This window comes from Mus pahari, chromosome 13 (assembly GCF_900095145.1).
Source record: "Mus pahari chromosome 13, PAHARI_EIJ_v1.1, whole genome shotgun sequence".
Classification (NCBI taxonomy): Eukaryota; Metazoa; Chordata; class Mammalia; order Rodentia; family Muridae; genus Mus; species Mus pahari.
Window position 1 is genome coordinate 15,578,527 of NC_034602.1, and position 9,950 is coordinate 15,588,476.

The following is a 9,950-nucleotide window of genomic DNA, read 5'->3' on the forward strand; positions in this document are numbered from 1 at the left end:
CTCTCTCTCTCTCTCTCTCCTTCTTTCCTTCTTTCCTTCTTCCTTCCTTCATTTCTTCCTTATTTACTTTCTCTTTTTTTATATATTAAAAATAAATAGGTGTGGAGTTTGTAGAAACTATGTTCTTCATAAACCACTATATAAACTGTGTGAAGACAGTATTTGGTAAGTGTTTTGTATATTGAAGTTATACTTCTGCTGTTCAGTGGTATGTCACATGAGGTTAAATGTGCCACTTTCCACTTACAATGTTTTATTGGTGAGGGGCTAGGGTCAGACTCCCTAATAGACAGACAGACAGACAGACAGAGTGGCCAGTATTGGTTAGTAAAGATGGTGATCTTCCAAATTGGCAGGCTTATTTCGTCCCTTCAGACAAAAGCCTAGCATCTTGGAACAAGTGCCTTGTTGTCTTTTTCTCCTGCCAACAGGCCCGTTGATGATGGACCAGCTTAACAATTCAAGATCAGGTCAGCATGTGTTTAAAAAAAAATGCGAGAAAATCAACCATCCAGTCTTTCTTCAAACCGACCTTTCCTATATCAGGAGAGAAAGCCCATTCAACCTTCAAAAGGAGAATAGATTTTCTGCTTCCCATAGTCCTCTCTGGATTTGCAAAGGGTCTTTTGCTCCATGTTTCTGCAGCAAGTCTTTGTTTCCTTACCCCTAATGCACGCCTTCTTTTAAATGCTAATTCTGACTGTAATTTGCAGTATTCAAAATTTCTCACCTTCAACTCTAGAGCAAGATTTTTCCCGCTTTTAGCTTTTCACCTGTCAGAGAAAACAATCTTGGCAGGCAAAATCCTGGCTCCTAGAACTTTTTCCAAGCCTTTCATGTATTCCATTAAATTCAGTCTGATGTTCTAGTACACACCTTCCTCACTGATTTTTGTGGCTTATGTCTTGTATTCTTCTCACAGCCATGTCGCATACTACCTTCCCACTCTAAATAAATGAATTTAATACCTAATATTTTAGGTGGTATTTTAACTTTTGTTTGATTTATTTTAGTGGTGCTAATGGTCTAATCCTTAACATTATATATCCTAGAAAATACTCTGTACCTCGAGAAGGCTGGCCCATAGCATCTTTCTTTCTTCTATGCTTATTGCTCCTTCTTTCAGTTTCAACAGAGTTGTAATTACCAAAGCACTTCCTTTGGAAGACCACCTTCTGCAAGCTAAAAATTCACCAAGAGATAGCTTAAGCCAGGAAGTCATTGCTGATCATTTTAGGGGAAAACAGATGGCTGCCAGGAAATAGCACAGCTGTTCCTCAGTGAAAAACAAACTTAATAAAAAAGATAGTTTTTCACTTTGCAATTCACAGCCCATGGGTGCCACAGAGGTGCCCATAGACTCTTAGACACTTGTGGCACTAGGTTACAGAAAGTTGGCTTTGTTTGAAATGTTACTTTAGTGAGCTGTTCCTTCTGAGAAAAGGCCAGTTCCATCAGTTTTAGATTTGCTTTTATAAATAATTCATGAACTTTTTTTTGAAGAGTTTGAGCACTTTACAAAATTTTAGTAGAACCACAGAGATCTTATTGTCCTTCTTCTGCCCTCAATTTCCTCATTCTCAATATGCTGTGTGAGTTTGCTGTGTTTGCTACAATTGATATTTTAGATTTTTCTTCCAACTTGGTTTTGACTCAATGGACCTATGAGCAGCAGGGTGAAAGTTTGAGGGGCCAGTTCTTATTTTAGAGGTTGAGGCTGTATTGAAACTTAACACTAACTGAACTATGCCTGTTAATTAGTGACCACCTCCTATCTCTATTGATCATCTTCCATCTCTTACCCTCGTCCACTATCAGACTTCTGAAGCCATTTTCATTTCAAGTATTCTGGATGGTTCAGTAATTGCCTGGGAATAGCTGTCTTTACATTGATTTATATTATAGAATTTGCACCTTCTTTTATGCCTCCTTTCTCTGATTTTTTAAATCACAACTACTCAGAACCCTGACTTTCTACATAGGTATCAGCAGAGGCAAACAAAGGTTATTCTTGGGTATCACTTAATAGAGATGGTGATACCTTTTCTTGTCCATCTTTAAGTCAAAGTGTATGAGTAAATAGTTAGCACCTTTATGCATTAGACAAAGTTAGTTTTGAGCTCTTCCCAGAAAGTTAGCAAGCCACTTATTCCCTTTATTGGACAAAGCTCAACTGGATATGGTAAGCTTTTTATAAGGATGCTCATGCCAAGATAGGTTGATCATTTTCTCCTCCTCTGAGCTGTGTCATCAGGTCTCTGGCTGCATTTGGCTTGGTGTCAACAGCACCACAGACACTACAGATAAACATAAATAGCACTTTACACATGAGGAATCATTATGGGAAGCTGTCCCCAATTTCTTACTTATTATTTTCACAGCTTTATAGAAACTCCTGGCTTTACAGTCCTTGTTTCTGACCAGCGATGATGGTTTAAATCCTAGGGACAGAGCAGCTCAGATGGTGCTTAAAGCTCTAGCTCCAGGCAAGCAGCCATTGATGCCAGAATTGACACCTTTCAAGATGGAATAAAGAGGCTTCAGGGCTTATGTGGAGAGAAAAATATTCACTGGGATTGTGAAGTATTCACTAAAACCATGAAACAAACAAACCTGAGACAGAGGAAAGATTATGACCAAGACTCCGAAAAGGCCGTTTTAAATTTAAAAAAAAAAAAAAATATATATATATATATGTGTGTGTGTGTGTGTGTGTATACATATGTATATGTATATATATATATATGTGTGTATATACATATGTATATGTATATATATGTGTGTGTGTATGTGTGTGTGTCTGTCTGTGTGTCTGTGTATGTGTGTATCTCCATATGTATACCTATATACATGTGTGTGGAAATGTGTCTGATTGTATCCATATATAGTATGTACACAAAAATATATATTTTGCCTTGTATTTTTATACTATCTGTATGCAAGAATAAAGAACACAAATATCTATATAACTTCACTTTTAAGACTAGTTACAATAACATGGACTGAACTAAATATACACATTTGGAATTTAAAATTAAATACTTTAACACATCCATCATAAAAGTCTATACATATCTTTGTATCATTTGATAATTTTCGCTTTCATTTTAGTATTCTTTCGCTGTAAGAAACACCAGGACAAAACTACTCTGATAAAGGAAAGCATTTACTTGAAGCTTGCTTACAGTTTCAGAGGTTTGCAAGGAACTTACTATGATGCAGGCAGACATGGTTCTGGGGAAGGAGATGAGAGTTCTACCTATGGATCCATAGACAGCAGCTAGAAAGGGACAATGGGCATGCCATGAAAGTGTAAATCCTCACTGCCTATTCACATTGACACATTTCCTTCAAGAAGGCCACAACTCCAGCAAAATCACACTTCCCAATTCTTCTATGAAGTGCCATTCCCTGGTAACTACACATTCAGTATATGAACCAATGGGAGCCATTCTTATTCAAACCATTGCAAATCCCATTTTTTCCTTTTAGCTAATTATATAGTGCCCCAACTATAAGGACTAAGATTTACACAAATGTCCGAAGCATCCCCAAATCATTTGCATCTATCTACTATGATTTGCAGTATCTACATCTTGTCTGCATTGCCATGGATGGGTAATTACAGCATTGGTCATTTCTCACTTCTCTCCTGTAAGATTACAGTTGATTATTCCAATACTTGTCGTCAAGAATTGATGTAGAGGAAACACCACTGACCAACACAAAAAGTGGCACTTCCCTCTGCCAGACAAGAACAGAAGTACAGAAGCTTTGAAATCTTACCTCATCCTGTATAATTCACGACTCATGAAAGCTAGGGAGAGTATAACCTCCAAACTCAATTGACTGTTTTGTTTGTTTGTTTGTTTTGGTTGTTGTTTGTTTGTTTCTTTGCTTGTTCATTATTACTCTACTCAGAGGCTCAAGGCCTAAGATATTAAAAGATATTTGTAGCATAATTGTTATTTGATGGCATTTAAAAACCATGAAAATCAAAGTTCATGTGTAAAAGAATAGTCAACAGATACAAATGTTTAAGTGCCTTTTTTTCTGAAATATCACTATAACTATTATAAAAATATTCCAGTAAATATATAGAATCAATTAAGGAAACTCTAAAAATCTCAGGAAAAGTAGAACAGAATAAAGTTGAAATGTTTAGAACTAATTAAAAAGTTAACAAAAGTTCACAAGGCAACATTGGATACATCCAGTGTTCATAGATTACACTGATATGTATATTGTGGTAAACTAAAAGACCCAATTCAACAGAAATGTTTTCTTAAGTAGCTTTAGAAGCAACTTGGCTAAAATTAAGATATTTGGATAAAAAAACTTCAATCACTATGATTCTGTCTGGAGTGAGCAAGGCTTCTTCAAAGAATTTAGCAGATGATTCTGTCTTTTGCTTCTTCCATTATCTGCTGGTTGGCCAACATCCTGGGCTTGAGGTTGTGTCCCTACATATTGTATACCACTGTCAACTTCATCCAGCTCTTATTGCTCTGTCACCCATAGGGACACTTGTCAATATGCTGAATATTCAGAGGGACATCATCGAAAATCTCCTAACTGCATCTTCAAAGCCTGTATAAAACTGCATGTTGGTGTGTGTGTGTGTGTGTGTGTGTGTGTGTGTGTTTTGTGTATATTTATAAATTTGAGTATATCATAATTGAGTATTAAAATTGTAAGGCGAACATTATTCAATTATTTGAAAAATCTAGAATCACTAAAGAGACAAGCCTGTGTGAATGTCTGTGAAAATTTATCTGGACTGGTTTAACTGATGTGGGAAGATTCACCTTGGGAATTACAAGCACCATTTTAAGGGCCAAGGTTCTGGCCTGTATAAAAAGATCAGCAGCCAGATGAAGATAAACGTTGTTCATTCTGTTTCCTGATTATGGATTGTTGCATGTAACCTTTGCTATGCCGCTTAATCTCCAGGAATAGGCTGTACTGCCAGCCCCCACCCAGCTTCTCTTGAGTCCACTGATAAAAGACACAGGCACACACAGTTGTTTAATTTCAACTTGCTTTTTGACAAAATTGCTGTGTGCTACTTTTATCCCACCTGGAAAAGCATGCCCTTATCAATATTAGCTCTGAACTTCTCTACCTGCCCTAAACTTTAGTTTTTCTGTTACATCTAGTCCCAGCTAAATACTCTTTATCCCTGCCTGTAGGAGTAGCCAGTGTGGCCACTCCTTTCCCGATCTCACATGTCTGATCACCTTTTCTCTCTCAGAAGCATATGAACTCTCTCTCTCTCTCTCTCTCTCTCTCTCGCTCTCTCTCTCNCTCTCTCTCTCTCTCTCTCTCTCTCTCTCTCTCTCTCTCTCTCTCTTCCCTTCCATCTATTTGCTTGCCTCTAGGGACCTTGAAGTCCAGCCTATCACTTCCATCCAGCAATTGGTCCATGGCTTCTTTATTCAGATCAAGGAACAATTGGGGAACAGGACCTTAGCATCAGAACCACACCTACAATGGCTATAGTGAGACGAGCTACCACATTTACCTACCACAATTGATTGTATACCTTGGCACAATCACTTAAACCCTTCCTTCCTAAAACAGCCCTTGCCAGGTTTTTTTTTTTTTTTTTTTTTTTTTTTTTTTTTTTTAAATTAGTGTTAGGAAGCTGGCACAAAGTAGTAAAGCTGTAGCTGTGAAAAACCATATGGTTCTTAGGCTTTGAACCTGATTTATGGATGAAGTGTAAAAGAATTTCAAACTTTGAACTATTGAGTGCTGCAAGCATAGCTTAATTGGCCATTGTGGTTAGAATTTGGAAAAGCAAATGACCAAGGGAAATGCAGACAGTGAACATCTGGCTTGTGAGATTTCACCAGGGAGCAAGGACTAGCCTGGGAACTCGGCTTCTAGATTATATCATATGTAAGAAACCTGTTGTATTTTATCCTTTTCTTTAGATTTTGTGTAAGAATTTTTAAATTAACAGACTAACGTATTTCACAATGAAAATTTCAAGGCAAAATATCATTCTGTTGTTTTATAGATATTGTTTATCACTTTTGTCTGAATCTACAATAGGAAAGAGTAAACAAGAGCTAGAGAAATGGCTCATAGGTTAAAATCACTTGACTGCTCTTCCAGAAGTCTTGAATTCAGTGGTGGCTCACAACCAGCTATAATGGGATCTAATGCCCTCTTCTGATACTCATCAAAACAATGCACTCATATATACTCATATATATAAAATGAACAAATAAATCATAAAAAGCATAATAATGAGAAAGAAACAAGTGAGACTTTTAAGGAAAAGAGTGTAAACAAAATTAAAGTTACAGGCCAGTACATCCTTCATTAAATGCTTAATTTAAAAAAAATGGTTATAATTGTCAAATATAAACTTCTCTTTTTCTTGAGCCAATAGAAAAATGTGTCCAATGGCAAAATCCTACCCAACAAAAGCTCCAACTTGTGACAACGCAAGTTCACCAAAAAGGAGAAAAACTAAACTAAAACACTGAGAAATTTTTTCTAAACAAAAGCATAGGCAAGTGCTCTTACAGAAACAACCATCCAGACCAGTGGTTCTCAAAATTTCTGATGCTCTGACCCTTTAACATAGTTCCTCATGCTATGCTGATCCCAACCATAAAATTATATTCTTTTTATTTTACAACTGTAATGTTGCTACTGTTGTGAGTTGTACCTGATATATAAGATACTGAAATGTAACCTTTAAAGGGAATACAAATCACAGGTTGAGAACTGCAGACCTAGACACATGGATGTCATGACAACTGTGGTCCAGGTATGCCAGGTATGCTGCCAGGGCTGGCAGCAGAACTCTGAAGCAGTATTCATAAATTACAGTTTCTCAGAGAAGATATTTGCAAGATCAAGGAGAATTGGTCCACATCTCTAGTTAGCTGTGTTGCCAGGCCATACAAGGCTATAGTCAAAAGCTTGGTCATGAAGTTCTAAAATCACATTTTGAAAGAAATAAAGTAACAGAAAACTTTTCATCTTGAAACCATGTCATGCCATTCCTGCCCCCAAGGCTCTTTTGCTATCTAATAGTTCAAAATGTATTGAGTCCAAAATTAAGTCCCTCTGTCTTAATAGTTCTGCAAGTCCTCATAAATCTAAAACCCAAGGTCTCAGAAATCAAAGTCAGTTGCTTAAACTGAAACCTTCAAAACAAAAGTTACATACAATAAACAAACCCTGAGAGTAAAAATTCCCATTGCAAATGAAACAAAGTTAAGCACTGCAAAGAAAAATCGTACCAGACAAAATCAAAGCCCAGCATCTCCTCTTCCAATATGCCTTCTGATGGCATCGTTTGGGTGGAAATATATTGGAGTATCTCTGTCCCCTCAGTATACTATACTTAGCTTCTGTCTTGTAAGAGCCCCACATAGTGCTGTACAATTTCCTACAGTAATTTTCTATGTTTTAGGAATCCTCAACATCCTGGGGATTTCAGTGTAATTTAGCCTTTACCTTCCTTGCTTTGGGCTTGGTTTATCATGGAGCCTCAGGAAAAGAATCTTGTCATGCAACATATTGTCTGGCCTCATGGCATCTTGGCAAATCTCCATGACCATGAAAGTCATTTTCTTGCCTGTGAAACCAGAACAATGTGTATAATGCAAATGTTTGCTAGCTTGCAATGTAGCATGCCATATCTCCCATGTAACGAGTGCTTAATTTACATCTGGGTATTTTAGACTGAACTGCAAAAAAATACTTCCCACATCAATTTTGCTGAAGTTGAATGCCTGCGAGCTAGCTCTGTTTCTTCAAGTTTTATCTTTTTTAAATGAAGCCTTTTCAGAGGTCTTCAGGTTTATATATACCCCAAAACTCCCTTTGGGTAGATTCTTGCCCTAGTATACTATTATCTCATTACCCTGTGTGAAGTTTCTCTTTGATAGTATGAATCTCTGTAACACTTACAAATACTATTTTTCTCATTTTCCTTGTCCTTAGCTTGAATTCACTCACACTACTTACCTTACCAAACTGTCCATTTTTATATATTTTATTTTTGCTCTGCTTGATGCTCTTTTTTACCTGAAGATTTGGCAAGAGGCCATGAATAGTAACCATGCCAGAGTCTGAATGCTTTATTACCTTGATATTTCTCTCAGTAATATCAAATTATATTACCTTTGAATTAAACTTAACTAAACTTTGCAAGGCATGGGATGAATTCACTAATATTATTGACATAACATAATATAAATTGTCTCTAACTTAGTTTCAATATAGTATTTATTCTTTCTGTACCCTAATAAACTCTGCAATAACTGTCCTCATCTCTACTTATGTTCTGGTCTTCTGAGATCTCACAAGAATGGCTCATTAAACAGTGGTAGCAACCTGCTAGGGCTTTTCTGGCCTGCAGGCAAAAATGGTTCCAAATTCTATCTAAAAGATGTTTCCAAAAGCATACATACTTCATGGCCTGATAGTTACAGCTATGACACAATTTTAGAAATCAATGTTCTATATTAATTAGCTTTTAACTTGATGTAATAAAAGCCCTGAGAAGTAGCAATTTCAAATTAGAAGACTTTGGTTTGACTTACAGTTTGGTGATACTGTCTATTATGATAGGGGAGTCATGAAACTGGCAACTTTGTGGCAGTAGGAGGATGTGACAAATGTTAGCTCATCTCTTCATGTAACCAGAAAAGAATAAACAATAACCTGGGTTAAACTAGGAAAGCTCTAGTCCCACCCTCCTATGACTCCCTTCTTCCAGAAAAGTTCTATGCCTTAAATGTTCCACTAACTCTCAAAAGGGCATTACTATTTGGGAATGATGAGTTCAAGCACATGTGGACATTTCACATTCAGACCATAATAAAAGACAAGGTAAGAGAACTTCAAGATGACTGTGGATATAATAATAATTTTAGAAAAACAGTGAAGGTACAATTACAAAATAACTAATAGTAAGTACTTGATTAAAGTCAAACCCTTCTCTCCACTACAGGGAAAGGAAAAACAAAAGATAAATCACAGATAGAAGCCATTTGCAAAAGAAAAATATCACATTTGATGACGGAATGTTCTGTCATGAGTTTGACTTGTGCTTCCATGGGAATTCATATATCCAGTGCAGCTCCTGACCAACAGCTGATTTTTTTGACAAGTCAGTAAAGAACCAGAGGCCAAGACTTTTAGGATTCCCTGGGCAAGTAACACAAAAGAGAGAAAGAACAGAATCACCATAATCACAAAGCAGAGGGAACAGAATTAAGAGCCTGCTGATATGTCAGAATCTGAGGCCACTCTCCTGATTGGGTCTGAAGTAGCAGAGCTGAAATACAGATCTAGCAAGTATTTACTAACAATATCAAAAGTGAGTTATGCTAGGCTTATGGAGGTTCAGGAGTGGCATAAACATTGACCTTGTAAGGCATATTAAAAATAACGCTGAGAGTGTGTGTCTTTTTATTTGTGAATCCACTGGCAGTTGTCAAGAAGCACTTTCACCTGCCTGGAACATAGAGTGGTTTAACAGATTACTGCTGCAATATTCTGTAAAATATATAAAGAATTCTGAAATATAAGATAAAAAATGCAGCTTGAGTGAAAATGGATAAATTTTCTCAACTGTGAATAAACAAGTAGAGAGGAAGATGTTCAGTCCCATGTTTAATTTTTAAAACTAAAGAACAATGATGTATACCTAATACATATTCAAATAGAGAAAGCTCAGAATATTGTTAGCACAAACAAAGGTACAGATGTGTTACAACAAGATGCTGGTAGAAATGAAGATACTGGTAAGCGAATTCAGATCAGAGCCTGGCAATCTCTGAGAAAACTCAGCAACCTAGCACTCAGCTCCTAGAGTTTGCTCAAAATGATTTGAAAAGGTAGGTTCACACAAATCATTCACATGAATGTTTAAAGCGATTTTATTTATATTTAAAGTGTAATCCTTTTTTTTTTTT

The 9,950-nt window shown here is 36.6% G+C and overlaps 1 pseudogene; it reads right to left on the minus strand.

The window, feature by feature from the left end:
- The window catches only part of LOC110330869, a 28,110-nt pseudogene that overhangs the window by 4,134 nt on the left and 14,026 nt on the right, over window positions 1-9,950 (minus strand).